Source organism: Pseudophryne corroboree, chromosome 4 (assembly GCF_028390025.1).
Source record: "Pseudophryne corroboree isolate aPseCor3 chromosome 4, aPseCor3.hap2, whole genome shotgun sequence".
Taxonomy (NCBI): Eukaryota; Metazoa; Chordata; class Amphibia; order Anura; family Myobatrachidae; genus Pseudophryne; species Pseudophryne corroboree.
This window is the reverse complement of record NC_086447.1, coordinates 724,007,024-724,022,943: the sequence shown is the minus strand read 5'-3', so window position 1 is coordinate 724,022,943 and position 15,920 is coordinate 724,007,024. Positions and strand designations below refer to the sequence as shown.

Genomic DNA, 15,920 nt, shown 5'->3' with positions numbered 1-15,920 from the left:
AAGATACCTTTATGGACACACGTGAAAGAAACCACCTGTAAGTGTTTTTCCAGAAGAGAGAATACACAGGGGATTTCTGCGTGTCAATATTAAAGATCCTTTATTTGTGTAGAGAGAGCGCTAGTTTTAAGCTATTTTTTTCTTTGTGATAATCTGTGGTAAATAGGAGGTATTGGGTGTTTCCTCCACTGCATTAGAACTAGCAGCAATTAACAAGCGCAAGGCTGCTATCAATTCCCTTTTTGAAGGCTTGACACCTGTTGTCCGCATTTCTGGTGAAATACTTCCACACCGAAGAGCTGATTTTTTTGGTATTTTCACCAGGCATGTCAACGGCCATATTCCTACCACGGACAACAGGTGTCTCCCCGGGTGCCTGACTTAAACAAACCACCTCACCATCAGAATCCTCCTGGTCAATTTCCTCCCCAGCGCCAGCAACACCCATATCCTCCTCATCCTGGTGTACTTCAACACTGACATCTTCAATCTGACTATCAGGAACTGGACTGCGGGTGCTCCTTCCATCACTTGCAGGGGGCGTGCAAATGGTGGAAGGCGCATGCTCTTCACGTCCAGTGTTGGGAAGGTCAGGCATCGCAACCGACACAATTGGAGTCGGACTCTCCTTGTGGATTTGGGATTTCGAAGAACGCACAGTTCTTTGCGGTGCTACTGCTTTTGCCAGCTTTAGTCTTTTCATTTTTCTAGCGAGAGGCTGAGTGCTTCCATCCTCATGTGAAGCTGAACCACTAGCCATGAACATAGGCCAGGGCCTCAGCCGTTCCTTGCCACTCCGTGTGGTAAATGGCATATTGGCAAGTTTACGCTTCTCCTCCGACAATTTTATTTTAGGTTTTGGAGTCCTTTTTTTACTGATATTTGGTGTTTTGGATTTGACATGCTCTCTACTATGACATTGGGCATCGGCCTTGGCAGACGACGTTGCTGGCATTTCATCGTCTCGGCCATGACTAGTGGCAGCAGCTTCAGCACGAGGTGGAAGTGGATCTTGATCTTTCCCTAATTTTGGAACCTCAACATTTTTGTTCTCCATATTTTAATAGGCACAACTAAAAGGCACCTCAGGTAAACAATGGAGATGGATGGATTGGATACTAGTATACAATTATGGACGGGCTGCCGAGTGCCGACACAGAGGTAGCCACAGCCGTGAACTACCGCACTGTACTGTGTCTGCTGCTAATATATAGACTGGTTGATAAAGAGATAGTATACTCGTAACTAGTATGTATGTATAAAGAAAGAAAAAAAAACCACGGTTAGGTGGTATATACAATTATGGACGGGCTGCCGAGTGCCGACACAGAGGTAGCCACAGCCGTGAACTACCGCACTGTACTGTGTCTGCTGCTAATATAGACTGGTTGATAAAGAGATAGTATACTCGTAACTAGTATGACTATAAAGAAAGAAAAAAAAACCACGGTTAGGTGGTATATACAATTATGGACGGGCTGCCGAGTGCCGACACAGAGGTAGCCACAGCCGTGAACTACCGCACTGTACTGTGTCTGCTGCTAATATATAGACTGGTTGATAAAGAGATAGTATACTCGTAACTAGTATGTATGTATAAAGAAAGAAAAAAAAACCACGGTTAGGTGGTATATACAATTATGGACGGGCTGCCGAGTGCCGACACAGAGGTAGCCACAGCCGTGAACTACCGCACTGTACTGTGTCTGCTGCTAATATAGACTGGTTGATAAAGAGATAGTATACTCGTAACTAGTATGTATGTATAAAGAAAGAAAAAAAAACCACAGTTAGGTGGTATATACAATTATGGACGGGCTGCCGAGTGCCGACACAGAGGTAGCCACAGCCGTGAACTACCGCACTGTACTGTGTCTGCTGCTAATATATAGACTGGTTGATAAAGAGATAGTATACTCGTAACTAGTATGTATGTATAAAGAAAGAAAAAAAAACCACGGTTAGGTGGTATATACAATTATGGACGGGCTGCCGAGTGCCGACACAGAGGTAGCCACAGCCGTGAACTACCGCACTGTACTGTGTCTGCTGCTAATATATAGACTGGTTGATAAAGAGATAGTATACTCGTAACTAGTATGTATGTATAAAGAAAGAAAAAAAAACCACGGTTAGGTGGTACATACAATTATGGACGGGCTGCCGAGTGCCGACACAGAGGTAGCCACAGCCGTGAACTACCGCACTGTACTGTGTCTGCTGCTAATATAGACTGGTTGATAAAGAGATAGTATACTCGTAACTAGTATGTATGTATAAAGAAAGAAAAAAAAAACCACGGTTAGGTGGTATATACAATTATGGACGGGCTGCCGAGTGCCGACACAGAGGTAGCCACAGCCGTGAACTACCGCACTGTACTGTGTCTGCTGCTAATATAGACTGGTTGATAAAGAGATAGTATACTCGTAACTAGTATGACTATAAAGAAAGAAAAAAAAACCACGGTTAGGTGGTATATACAATTATGGACGGGCTGCCGAGTGCCGACACAGAGGTAGCCACAGCCGTGAACTACCGCACTGTACTGTGTCTGCTGCTAATATAGACTGGTTGATAAAGAGATAGTATACTACTAATATTATATATACTGGTGGTCAGGTCACTGGTCACTAGTCACACTGGCAGTGGCACTCCTGCAGCAAAAGTGTGCACTGTTTAATTTTAATATAATATTATGTACTCCTGGCTCCTGCTATAACCTATAACTGGCACTGCAGTGCTCCCCAGTCTCCCCCACAATTATAAGCTGTGTGAGCTGAGCACAGTCAGATATATATATACATTGATGCAGCACACTGGGCTGAGCAGTGCACACAGATATGGTATGTGACTGAGTCACTGTGTGTATCGTTTTTTTCAGGCAGAGAACGGATATATTAAATAAAACAAACAACTGCACTGTCTGGTGGTCACTGTGGTCGTCAGTCACTAAACTCTGCACTCTCTTCTACAGTATCACAGCCTCAGGTCAATCTCTCTCTCTCTCTCTCAACCCTAATCTAAATGGAGAGGACGCCAGCCACGTCCTCTCCCTATCAATCTCAATGCACGTGTGAAAATGGCGGCGACGCGCGGCTCCTTATCTAGAATCCGAGTCTCGCGAGAATCCGACAGCGTCATGATGACGTTCGGGCGCGCTCGGGTTAACCGAGCAAGGCGGGAGGATCCGAGTCTGCTCGGACCCGTGAAAAAAACATGAAGTTCGTGCGGGTTCGGATTCAGAGAAACCGAACCCGCTCATCTCTAAATTTTAAGGGAGGTTTTGCCAAAACGCGTCTGAATCCAAAACACGGCCGCGGAACCGAATCCAAAACAAAACACAAAACCCGAAAAATTTCCGGTGCACATCTCTAGTACTTATACAGCACTTCCTTTTGAGTACCTGGAAAGCTCACCCATCCAACTTTTTTTTATCTCTCTCTGATTCGGCTAATTATTTGACCTTCAATTTCAATTCCTTCTTTAGGTGGGAAGGCGCTTTTGACCAGTGGCCACATGGGGCATAAGTGGTCGTTGAGGGGCACCTACCCTTTCCAAGTATGGCTAGTGAGTTCTGCCCGTACGGGGGGTGGGACGATGGGCATTTCTGTAGGAAATGGTCACACTATGCCATAGTGAGGGGTTGCGTTGCCTTCTCAACGTAGGTTATGCCCTTGGCCGGATGAGGCATTTCAGTTGCTTCATTTTGCAGAGCTGGTGCGTTTATAGTCGCCACCAGTGACGGACTGGGCCTCCATTTTGGCGCCGGCACTTGTGAACGCGCGTGCTCGTCACGGGGGCCCACGCATGTCACGTGGGTGCGCCGTCATGTATTATGGGGGCGTGCTATGAGTCATGGGGGCGTGGACTCGTGGCACGCCCCCATTACCATGGCGACGCTTGCTGGGGGCATGCCACGAGCCCCGAGGCATGGATGCGCGGCATGCCCCCCTTTCCATGGAGACCGGTGACTCCATGGCACACTTTTGTCGCTTAGCTTAGTCATACAGCTACCTCAGTGCAACTTTTAGGCCTAAAAACAATGGGGGTCATTCTGACCTGTTCGCTCGCTGCTTTTTGTCGCAGCTGAGCGAACGGGTCCCTACTGCGCATGCGCCGTAGTGCGCCGGCGCATGACAGATGGCCGAAGGCCGTAGCAGGGCTGTGATCAGGCAGAGGTGATCGCTGGGTGGGGGAGGGGGGGGCGGAATGGCGTCGTTTGGCCGCCATTTCGTGAGAGTGGTCCGGCCAACGCAGGCGTGGCCGAACCGAACGGGGGGTGGGCCGCAGCGGCTGCGTGATGTCACACGCAGCCGCTGCGGGCCGGGGAGCGACGAGTACTGGGGAGCGACGAGCCGCTGCGGGCCGGGGAGCAACGAGTACCCCTGTGGGCCAGGTTGATCTGGCCCACAGCGGTACAGGGGAAACCACCGGTGGGCCCTACTGCCTGGGGCCCACCCCCTCCTCTAAGGATCAACTGTGCTGTTACTAATCTAGTACATTATCATGCATGCACTACAGTATTTACTGTATATATTTATCTAGGGGACCAACCCATGCAAAATGGTTAGGCAAACCAAAGTGGTGGCTGGGCACACCCACTCGAGAGACTGGCCACACCCCTAAACATGGGCCTCTACCACTGTATTCCCCCGGAGGGTCCTACATGCCCCAGTCTGACCCTGCCGGACATCATAGAAACTTTCCTAACATCTGCTATACAGTATATAGGTGATAACACTCTAAGGCTCCTCCTCCTCTCTGCAGCCGGAAGGACAGTTGGCTGTGTTGATGGGGGAGGAGGAGTTTGGGATCCAGGACCGAGACGGGAGGCTGCCTGCACTCAGGTATGAGGGGTCGGCGTGAGTGGTGCTGGGTGGGGGGATGTGGTAAGAAGCCCATAGTCTTCTATAGGGTTTTGTCATAAAAACTGCCGATACGCTCCGCATCAATAAATGGGCGGCCAGGGGTTAGTACATTTGAAAATGCTGTAAAAACCCTGAAAACTGAGGTTTTACTGCATTTTTCCTGCACTAATTATCATTGTTTTCTGTATTCTCTAAGGTGTCCACCTGGCAAAGACATTCTCAAAGACTCCATTGCTGGCATATCCTAATACAGGTTGGTAGTTATTGTTAAATTGCATTCCTACATTTATTACTGCATATTTGTCTATGCTATTGCCCATTTTATTATCAGTTGTATTCATTTAGATATTGTTGTAAAATTGTATTATCCAACTTGTATACTATTCCAAGTATTTGCTTCTGACCACTAATAGCTGGATTAAGTTAGGCGTGGTTAATTAATTACCATGGGGCTAATTGATATGATGGGGCCATTCATTCATAGCCTGCGATCAGCCCGTAGGCTGCAGTTAACGCAGATGTCTGTTTGAGCCAAAAATACCACATCTGAGTGAATATGGATCAATGGCCCCGTACACACTAGGCAATACATGATATGAACGATAACGATTTTTTAAAATTGTTCAAATCGTCTAGTGTGTATGCCTGAACGATGAACGATGTGCGCACCCACGGGTCATTATCCTTCAGGCATTATCTACCGAACATGCAGCTCAACTTTAACTATATCTTTCTCTTATGTCCTAGAGGATGCTGGGGTCCACATTAGTACCATGGGGTATAGACGGGTCCACCAGGAGCCATTGGCACTTTAAGAGTTTGAGAGTGTGGGCTGGCTCTTCCCTCTATGCCCCTCCTACCAGACTCAGTTTAGAAAATGTGCCATGGAGGAGCCGGTCACAGCTAGGGGAGCTCTCCTGAGCTTTTCTAGTAAAAGTTAAATTTAGAGTTTGTTTTATTACAGGAGGCTGTTGGCAACAGCCTGCCTGCAGCGTGGGACTAAGGGGGGTAGTAGTGTCCGCCCTGTGGGGTCTGAGCCACTGACTCCGCTGACTGGACACTGAGCTCCAGAGGGGTCAGATTGTTCTCCGCCACAGGAGACCGCTCGCCCCAGCAGCATGCCGCCAACTCCTTACAGAAGCTGAAGAGTGGTGAGTGAGACACCGACCCCCCTAGCAAGCGGGGGGCTGGTGTGAAGATGGCGGCAACTGGGAGGGAGCGCAGTATTAACTGCGCTACTGGGAAGGTTCAGAAGCACATAGTGCTGCGCTGTGAGCGGCGCCCTGGTCTAGCGCTTACCCCCACATTGGTCAGCAAGTCTGTCGGGGTCCGCGGATCTCAGCCAGCAAGTTTCTCCTCAAGCCAGTTTAATCTATGAAGAGCAGGAAGACAGCGCCATAAAGGGGGCGGAGCTTCTCCTCAGAGCGGATCCAGCAGCATTCCAGTGCCATTTTCCTGCCTGCACAGTGCTGGATGAAAGAACAGGTCCCTCCACAGCAGCTCCAACTGTCAGTACACGGTACCAGGGGGTTGTAGAAGGGGGGGAGGCTGTAATACGACTGTGTGTCCTATTAAGGTGCACAGTCAGCGCTGACAAGGGGTCTCCCGTTGCTGAAGGCGCTGTGTGTGGGTTGGCTCTGATCTCTGTGTCTCTCTTGCCTTTCTTGGGGGGGAAGCTCTTTCAAGTCAGGCTTACCAACTCTGTTGGAGGACAGCACAGTATTACAAGACGCTGTCCAGAAGCTGGTGAAGGCATAGGTCATTGTGCCAGTGCCACCTCACATGCTGACCAAAGGTTACTATTCGAACCTTTTCATGGTACCGAAAACGGATTGGTTCGGTCAGGCCCCTTCTGAACCTGAAATCATTGAACCCCTTTCTAAAGGAGTTCAAGTTCAAGATGGAGTCTCTCAGGGCGGTGATATCAGGTGTGGAAGAGGGAGAATTCCTGGTATCACTGGATATCAAGGATACGTACCTTCACATTCCGATCTGGCTGCCACATCAGGCTTATCTCCGCTTCACATTGCTGGACTGTCATTTCCAGTTCCAGGCCCTGCCAGTCGGCCTCTGCACAGCACCGAAGGTGTTTACCAAGGTGATTGCGGAAATTATGATTCTCCTCCGCAAGCAAGGGATGAACATTATTCCATATCTGGCCGATCTGCTGATAAAGACATCGTCCAAGGAGAAGCTACTGCAGTCCACTGTTCTCACAACACGACTGCTCCAGAGTAAAGGTTGTGTTCTGAACTTTCCAAAGTCACATTTGGAACCAACCCAGAGGTTGTCATTTCTGGGAATGATACTGGATATGGAAGTGCAGCGGGTGTTTCTTCCGCAGGAAAAGACGTTGGTGAAACAAGCTATGGTCCGGGATGTCCTGAATCCGCCCCGGATGTCGGTTCATCAATGCATTTGCCTGTCGGAAAAGATGGTGACCTCTTACAAGGCTCTCCAGTATGGGAGGTTCCACGTTTGGATCTTCCAACTGGATCTCCTGGACAAGTGGTCGGGATCTCACCTCCACAGGCACCAGAGAATTCGTCAGTTGCCAAAGGCAAGGATTTCCCTCCTCTGGTGGCTCCAATTGCCTCACCTTCTGGAGGGCCGCAGGTTCGGGATTCAGGACTGGGTCCTTCTAACCACGGATGTGAGCCTCCGGGGCTGGGGAGCACTCAAGGAGTAACCTTCCAAGGATGGTGGTCAAGCCTGGAAGCCGGCCTGCCCATCAACATCCTGGAACTAAGAGCCATCTACAATGGTCTTCTTCAGGCGGCCCCTCTTCTAAGAAATCAGGCCATTCAAGTGCAGTCGGACAACGTAACAACAGTGGCTTACATAAACCGACAAGGCGGAACGTAGAGCAGAGCGGCAATGTTGGAGGTGACTTCAACTAAGCAAATGACTGTCCAACAGTCCTTTGCGAGGAAGATGAAATATGACCGCAGTCATCCTGTTGCAAAGCGGATAACTGAGGCCTTGACAGCCATGTTGGTGTTAGACGTGCGTCCGGTATCCGCCATTAGTGCAGTGGGACTGCAGTGCCACTCCTAGATGTGCCAGGTGTTTCTGCCGCACACTTGAGTCGCTTAGCTTAGTCATACAGCTACCTCATTGCACCTCTTTTACATCTTTGCATGATGTGCTGTTTGCGGCCTAGTTTTTTTAAGTGCCATCCTATCTGCCACTGCAGTGCCACTCCTAGATGGACCAGGTGTTTGTGCCACACACTTGTGTCGCTTAGCTTAGTCATACAGCTACTTCATTGCACCTCTTTTACATCTTTGCATGATGTGCAGTTTTGGGCCTAGGTTTTTTCAAATGCCATCCTGTCTGCCACTGCAGTGCCACTCCTAGATGGGCCAGGTGTTCGTGCCACACACTTGTGTTGCTTAGCTTAGTCATACAGCTACCTCATTGCACCTCTTTTACTTCTGTACGTTATGTGCTATTTGGGGACTTTTTTTAAGTGCCATTCTGTCTGCCACTGCATTGCCACTCCTAGATGGGCCAGGTGTTTGTGCCGCACACTTGTGTCGCTTAGCTTAGTCATACAGCTACCTCATTGCAGCTCTTTTACTTCTTTGCATGATGTGCTGTTTAGGGACTAGTTTTTTTAAGTGCAATCCTGTCTGCCACTGCAGTGCTACTCCTACCTAGATGGGCCAGGTGTTTGTGCCGCACACTTGTGTCGCTTAGCTTAGTCATACAGCTACCTCAGTGCAACTTTTAGGCCTAAAAACAATGGGGATCATTCTGACCCGTTCGCTCGCTGCTTTTTGTTGCAGCTGAGCGAACGGGTCCCTATTGCACATGTGCCGTAGTGCGCCGGCGCATGACAGATGGCCGATGGCCGTAGCAGGGCTGCGATCAGGCAGAGGTGATCACTGGGTGATGGGGGGGGCAGAATGGCGTCATTTGGCCGCCATTTCGTGGGAATGGTCCGGCCAACGCAGACGTGGCCGAACCGAACGGGGGGTGGGCCACATATAATTCCAGTGATAATGCCGTATATGTCCAGTGGTACTGCTGTATAAATCCAGTGGTACTGACGTATAACTCCAGTCCAGTGATACTGCCGTATATGTCCAGTGGTACTACCATATAAATCCAGTAGTACTGCCATATAAATCCAGTCCAGTGGTACTGCCGTATAAGTCCAGTGGTACTCCCATATAATTCCAGTGATACTGTTGTATATGTCCAGTGGTACTGGCGCATAAATCTAGTGGTACTGCTGTATAAATCCAGTCCAGTGATACTGAATTATATGTCCAGTGATTCTGCCATATAAATACAGTCCAGTGATACTGCCGTATATGTCCAGTGGTACCACCATATAAATCCAGTGGTACTGCCGTATATATCCAGTTCAGTGGTACTGCCGTATATGTCCAGTGGTATTGCCATATAAATCCAGTGGTACTGCCATATAAATCCAGTCCAGTGATACTACCGTATATGTCCAGTGCTACTACCATATAAATCCAGTGATACTGCCGTATATGTCCAGTGGTACTGCTGTATAAAATCCAGTCCAGTGATACTGCCATATATGTCCAGTGGTATTGCCATATAAGTCCAGTGGTCTTGCAGTATAAATCCAGTCCAGTGGTACTCCCATTTAGTTCCAGTGATACTGCCGTATATGTCCAGTAGTACTGCAGTATAAGTTCAGTGGTACTGCCATATAAGTCCAGTCCAGTGGTACTGCCGTATAAATCCAATGGTACTGCTGTATAAATCCAGTCCAGTGATACTGCTGTATATGTACAGTGGTACTGTCGAATAAATCCAGTGATACTGCTGTATAAATCCAGTGATACTGTCGTATATGTCCAGTGGTACTGCAGTATAAGTCCAGTGGTACTGCCGTATAAGTCCAGTCCAGTGGTCCTGCCATATAAATCCAGTGGTACTGCTGTATAAATCCAGTCCAGTGATACTGCCATAAATGTACAGTGGTACTGTCGAATAAATCCAGTGATACCGCTGTATAAATCCAGTGATACTGTCGTATATGTCCAGTGGTACTGCAGTATAAGTCCAGTGGTACTGCCGTATAAGTCCAGTCCAGTGGTACTGCCATATAAATCCAGTGGTACTGCTGTATAAATCCAGTCCAGTGATACTGCCATAAATGTACAGTGGTACTGTTGAATAAATCCAGTGATACTGCTGTATAAATCCAGTGATACTGTCGTATATGTCCAGTGGTACTGCAGTATAAGTCCAGTGGTACTGCTGTATAAGTCCAGTGGTACTGCTGTATAAGTCCAGTCCAGTGGTACTGCCATATAAATCCAGTGGTACTGCTGTATAAATCCAGTCCAGTGATCCTGCCATATATGTCCAGTGGTACTGCCATATAAATCCAGTCCAGTAATACTGCCGTATATGTTCAGTGGTACTGCCATATAAGTCCAGTGGTACTGCTGTATAAATCCAGTCCAGTGGTACTGCCGTATAAGTCCAGTGGTACTGCCATATAATTCCAGTGCTACTGCCGTATATGTCCAGTGGTACTGCCGTATAAAATTTCTACTGCCATATAAATTTGTATAAAATTTATACTGCCATATAAATCCAGTACAGTGATACTGCCGTAAAAATCCACTGATACTGCCGTATATTTCCAGTGGTACTGCCATATAAATCCAGTGGTACTGCCATATATGTTCAATGGTATTGCCATATAAGTCAGTGGTACTGCCGTATAAATCCAGTCCAGTGATACTGCCGTATAAATCCAGTGGTACTGCCATATATGTCCAATGGTATTGCCGTATAAGTCCAGTGGTATTGCCGTATAAGTCCAGTAGTACTGCCATATAATTCCAGTGATACTGCCGTATATGTCCAGGGGTATTGCCGAATAGGTCCAGTGGTACTGCCGTATAAATCCAGTCAGAGGTACTGTCGTATAAGTCCAGTAGTACTGCCATATAATTCCAGTGATACTGCCGTATATGTCCAGTGGTACTGCCATATAAATCCAGTCCAGTGCCGACTTATACGGCAGTATCACTGGACTGGAGTTATACGGCAGTACCACTGGATTTATACGGCAGTACCACTGGACATATACCGCAATATCACTGGAATTATATGGCAGTACCACTGGACTGGATTTATATGGCAGTACCACTGGACTGGATTTATATGGAGGTACCACTGGACATATATACGGCAGTATCACTGGACATATACAGCAGCACAGGGACACCACCACTGGACTGATGCAGGACAACACAGCACCACTGGATATATGGCAGCAGTGGCACCACCACTGTGACTGGACAGATGCAGCACAAGACACCACCACTGGACTGATGCAGCACAACACAGCACCACTGGACTGGACTTATCCAGCAACGCTGGACATATGGCAGCAGAGGACACCACTTCTGTGACTGGACTGATGCAGCACAAGACACTACCACTGTACTGATGCAGCACAACACAGCACCACTGCACTGGACTTATACAGCTACACTGGACATATGGCAGCAGAGGACACCACCACTGTGACTGGACTGATGCAGCATAAGATACTACACAGGACTGAGCAGCACAAGACAGCACTGGAATAGCCCCCCACTTTCCCGTACAGGCACTGAAGATGGAGACACGTCCTCTCCAATTCCGGAGTGAAAATGGCAGCGACGCGCGGCTCCTTATATGGAATCCAAAACTCGCGAGAATCCAGCAGCAGGATGATGACGTTTTGCCTCGTTTGGTTTCCGAGTCTGGCGGGAAGTCCCGAGCCGGACTCGGATCTGGGCTCGGGATGTGATGTTTGGTAGGGTTCGGTTCTCAGAGAACCGAACCCGCTTATCTCTAAAGAGTAGCACACTGTTTCTCTACGGACATCTTGGTCCTGGGGTAGATTTGAATTAAACTTAAGGGCCCTACACACTTAAGCCCCATACACATTACCCGATCCCTGTCGACACCGATATTGGCAGTGGCGGGGACTTGGCGGGGGGGCGGGGGGGGGCTGGCATCGGCAAGTGCATACACACTTGCCAATGCGGCCGGGACAGGCAGCGACGGCGGAGGGGTGGCGGCGGTGGGAATGACAGCTGCTGTCGTTAATGTGGACCTCCCCAGTTTGTACATGTTCAGACGAGGTAGGGGGTCGTTAACGATGCGCTTGAGCGCGCATCGTTAATGACATTTAGTGTACACACTAGACGAGATTGTGAAAGATCTCGTTCAGATCGGCCCTTCTGAGCAAGATCTTCATTTTCTCGCCTAGTGTGTATGGGCCTTCAATGATTATCTGTCCAATCTGGCTGATTGGAAAGAAAATCTGGCAATGTCTGAGAGCAAACGACAATCAACCATTTGCTCCCAAAATCCAGAAAATGGACAAAAACAGTTGTTCAGATAAATTGGTTTAACAAAACAAACTTAACCAATTTGTCTGAAAGTCCATTTTTGTCTGTTTTCCAGTGTTTGAGAGTAAATGGTGAATTGTCATTTGCTCCCTTACATTACCAGATTTTGGTTCCAACCAGAAAGACTGGACAGATAATCTTTAAGTGTGTAGGGCCCTTAAATCATGGATACTTCCGAATTACCTGCATGGAAATAAATGAATGGATGTGCCTGTTTGGAGAGTTGATAGTTGTCATCATCATCATCATCATCATCATCATTACATCAGGGTGCACTGGCACCTGCCTATATTTGATGAAAAAGATCCATCTGAAGACAGGCCCATTTTCTTTTCTGTCCAGCTGTAGATGACCAGCAGTTGTGTCGACCTATCCTCACTGTACTTAGCCTACATGAGGCAATGTTACAGCCCAATCCCAGATGGTCAAGCAGAAAAAAAACATATGATTCTGTTGATCAAATTTGCATAAACTTGGTTCTGGGGAATGTGCACTACGAAGGCACCAAGATGCACTTCACATACAGGGGCATACTCATCTCAGCATCAGGCCCTTTATCTCCCTGTACAGATTATGGCCAAACACAGGGGTCTATTTCCTAAACCTTGGAGAGTGATAAAGTGTAGAGAGATAAAGTACCAGCCAATCAGCTTCTAACTGTCATGTTATAGGTTGTGTTTGAAAAATGACAGTTGGGAGCTGTATCCACTTTATCTCTCTCCAAGGCTTAGTACATAGACCCTTTATCTATTTCCACTTTATCTCTCTCCAAGGCTTAGTAAATAGACCCCATAATACCTATTGCTTGCTTTTACAACAGACTGGTGTCTATTTACTAAGTTTTGGAGAGAGATAAAGTGGGGAGAGATAAAGTGATAGGCAACCAGCTCCTAACTCATTTACTAAACACAGCCCGTAACATGGCAGCTAGGAGCTTATTGGCTGGTACTTTGGCTCTCTCCAGGGCGTAATAAAATAGACCCCTAAGTCTTGGAGAGAGATAAAGTACCAACCAGTTCCTGTACTTTTTTAAACAAAGTCTGTAACATAGTAGTTAGGAGCTGATTGGCTTGTACTTTAACTCTCTCCACTTTATCTCTCTCCAGGGCTTAGTAAATAGACCCCTTTGAATTACCTTAAATCCCATTCCTGGTCAATAGACAAAACAACAGAGTTATGAAACTTATGGAAGTGATATAGCTCATGAGACAGAGGGCTTTATTCAGGTTTGTTAGCAAACCAAAAAAATTAGCAATTGGGCAAAACCATGATGCACTGCAGGTGGGGTAGATGTAACATGTACAGAGAGAGTTAGATTTGGGTGGGGTGTGTTCAAACTGAAATCTCAATTGCAGTGTAAAAATAAAGCAGCCAGTATTTACCACGCACAGAAACAATATAACCCACCCCAAAAAAAATTCACGGCACTCCTAGGCCAAAAGTTTCTTACTGAAAATTTGAGAAATAAATATTAAGTAAATTGTGTTTATATGTCATCCTTAGGTTCAGTTATGTGGTGAGGGACAAGATTTGCTTCTGTTTGTCAACATATTTATGATTAGCAGCCACCAGAACTGGTTTTGCCTATTTCATTGACCATATCAAATTTGGATTGGTCCTGGACCGCTAATCCAAGTCACCCCTGCAAGTGTCCTGTGGCACCTCAGGGTGCCATGGCACACCGTTTGAGAATCACTGCTTTAATGCAATCCACATATTTGTTTACTTTCCACATTAAAGTGATCTTTTTTGAACACCAGCATATTGCCTTCTCATAACATCAATATTAAGTGTTCATATTTGCTTGTGAAAATCTACGAGGGAAGCACTTCAGTTTACAACAGTGCAAAGCATTGATTTGAACGCTGGCAACAGAAATGCCAGAATTTGCAGTTTTGAAATTCTAAATAATGAATTCTTTGATTCTGTCTGCAGACATCATACGTACCAATGAGTACATCTACCCAGCCCTGACTCATTTCTTAGGAAACAAGAATGTAGACCATTGAATATCCTCAGATAACTTCCAAAGTCTGTATAGTGCACTGAATCTTAAACTCAGTCTACATTGAACCTTAACAGTGCGTGTTTTCCAGGTATCCTCAGGAATAAGTACCACCTATAGATCTATTATGACAGTCAATTAACACACCTGTACTCCAGCTAGATGATCTGGAAAACATGCACTGTTAGGGGTCCATGAGGACTGGGTTTAAGAAACACTGTATAGTGAATTTATTTGGACCAGATTTCAACAGTAACGGGCAGATTAAATTACCCATGGTGTTTACTATGCAGGTAAAGCTCCTGGTTTAACGGCTGGAGCTATTCAATCAGTTTGCATTTTTCCCACATGGTAAAACCGTGAGTAACACACTATAGGGCAGATGTATTAACCTGGAGAAGGCATAAGGAAGTGATAAACCAGTAATAAATGCAAGGTGATAAATGCACCAGCCAGTCAGCTCCTGTTAATTTACATATTGGAGCTGATTGGCTTGTGCATTTATCACCTTGCATTTATCACTGGTTTATCATTTCCTTATGCCTTCTCCAGGTTAATACATCTGCCCCTTTAACCCATATATTGCAGCACGTAACTAGATTGTTCAGGGCAGAGCAATTAGTGAAGGCTAACTGAATATGTCCCTTAGTCAGGCCGGCCTTAGGCATAGGCAAACTAGGCAAATGCCTAGGGCATTTGGTATGCCTAGGGGCACCAGCAGCTTCTGCTGATTAAAAGGATATGCGGCATGCCTATATTCTGTGTGTGACTGCGGCTGTATCTGCATACGAAATGCTACGTTGCGTGTATTCCTGGAAATCACTGTAGCATTACGTATATGCAGATACAGCCGCAGTCACACACAGAATATAGGCATGCCGCATATCATTTTAATCAGCAGACGCTGCTTGTGCATCCTAGCCACATAGTAATGCAAATAAGATGCATTTTCATAAACAAAATGCACCTGACGTTAGCAGAGCTGCCAGCCATCTCTTGCAGAATTAGCGGCGGTGCTAGGGGGCACCAGCCAAAATCTTGCCTAGGACATCATATTGCTTAGGGCCGGCTCTGCCCTTAGTGGGAGATTTACCTAATCTCTTATTTTTTAGTTATTTACGTGGTAATTTTCAGTTAATTAGTATACCAAATGCAAATTGCCATGTATTTATAAAGCTCCACTTTTTCAAACCTTCCAGAAATTCACATACACTTCACAATCACAAAAATCAATTCTTTCTGCATTGTGTGAAGTACTGTAGAGAGCAGGTATTATCTATTAAAAAATTATTTGCATTATCCCCATGGAAATTTCCAAAAATAATACAAACCGTTTCAGACAGTTGAGATGAGTTAAGAAAGTGAGTAATATTTAAGCGGCAAAAAGTCCATAAAAAATGCATTTTGGCACTAAAGTGGATCTATAGGTCCCTATTACAAACTCTGGCAACCATAGGCTGTTTGAACAGGGTGGTGATTGTTAAACTACAAGTATCTGTTATTGCTGGTGGAACCTGTGAAGCTACAATCACCAGCGTGCCCCTGGCATCCAGAACAGTTCACCAATAATTAGTGATGAGCGGGTTCGGATCCTCACGATCCGAACCCGCCCGAACTTCACCTTTTTTTTTTACGGGT

At 46.6% G+C, this 15,920-nt stretch overlaps 1 long non-coding RNA gene across 1 annotated transcript in view; it reads left to right on the top strand.

Annotated features, from left to right (window-relative positions):
* LOC134911719 (uncharacterized) overlaps positions 1-15,920 on the top strand; it is a 91,075-nt gene that overhangs the window by 11,774 nt on the left and 63,381 nt on the right. The window contains exon 3 of the long non-coding RNA XR_010176792.1: positions 5,068-5,124. This is a non-coding gene — a long non-coding RNA (uncharacterized LOC134911719). The remainder of the gene's footprint in view (positions 1-5,067; positions 5,125-15,920) is intronic.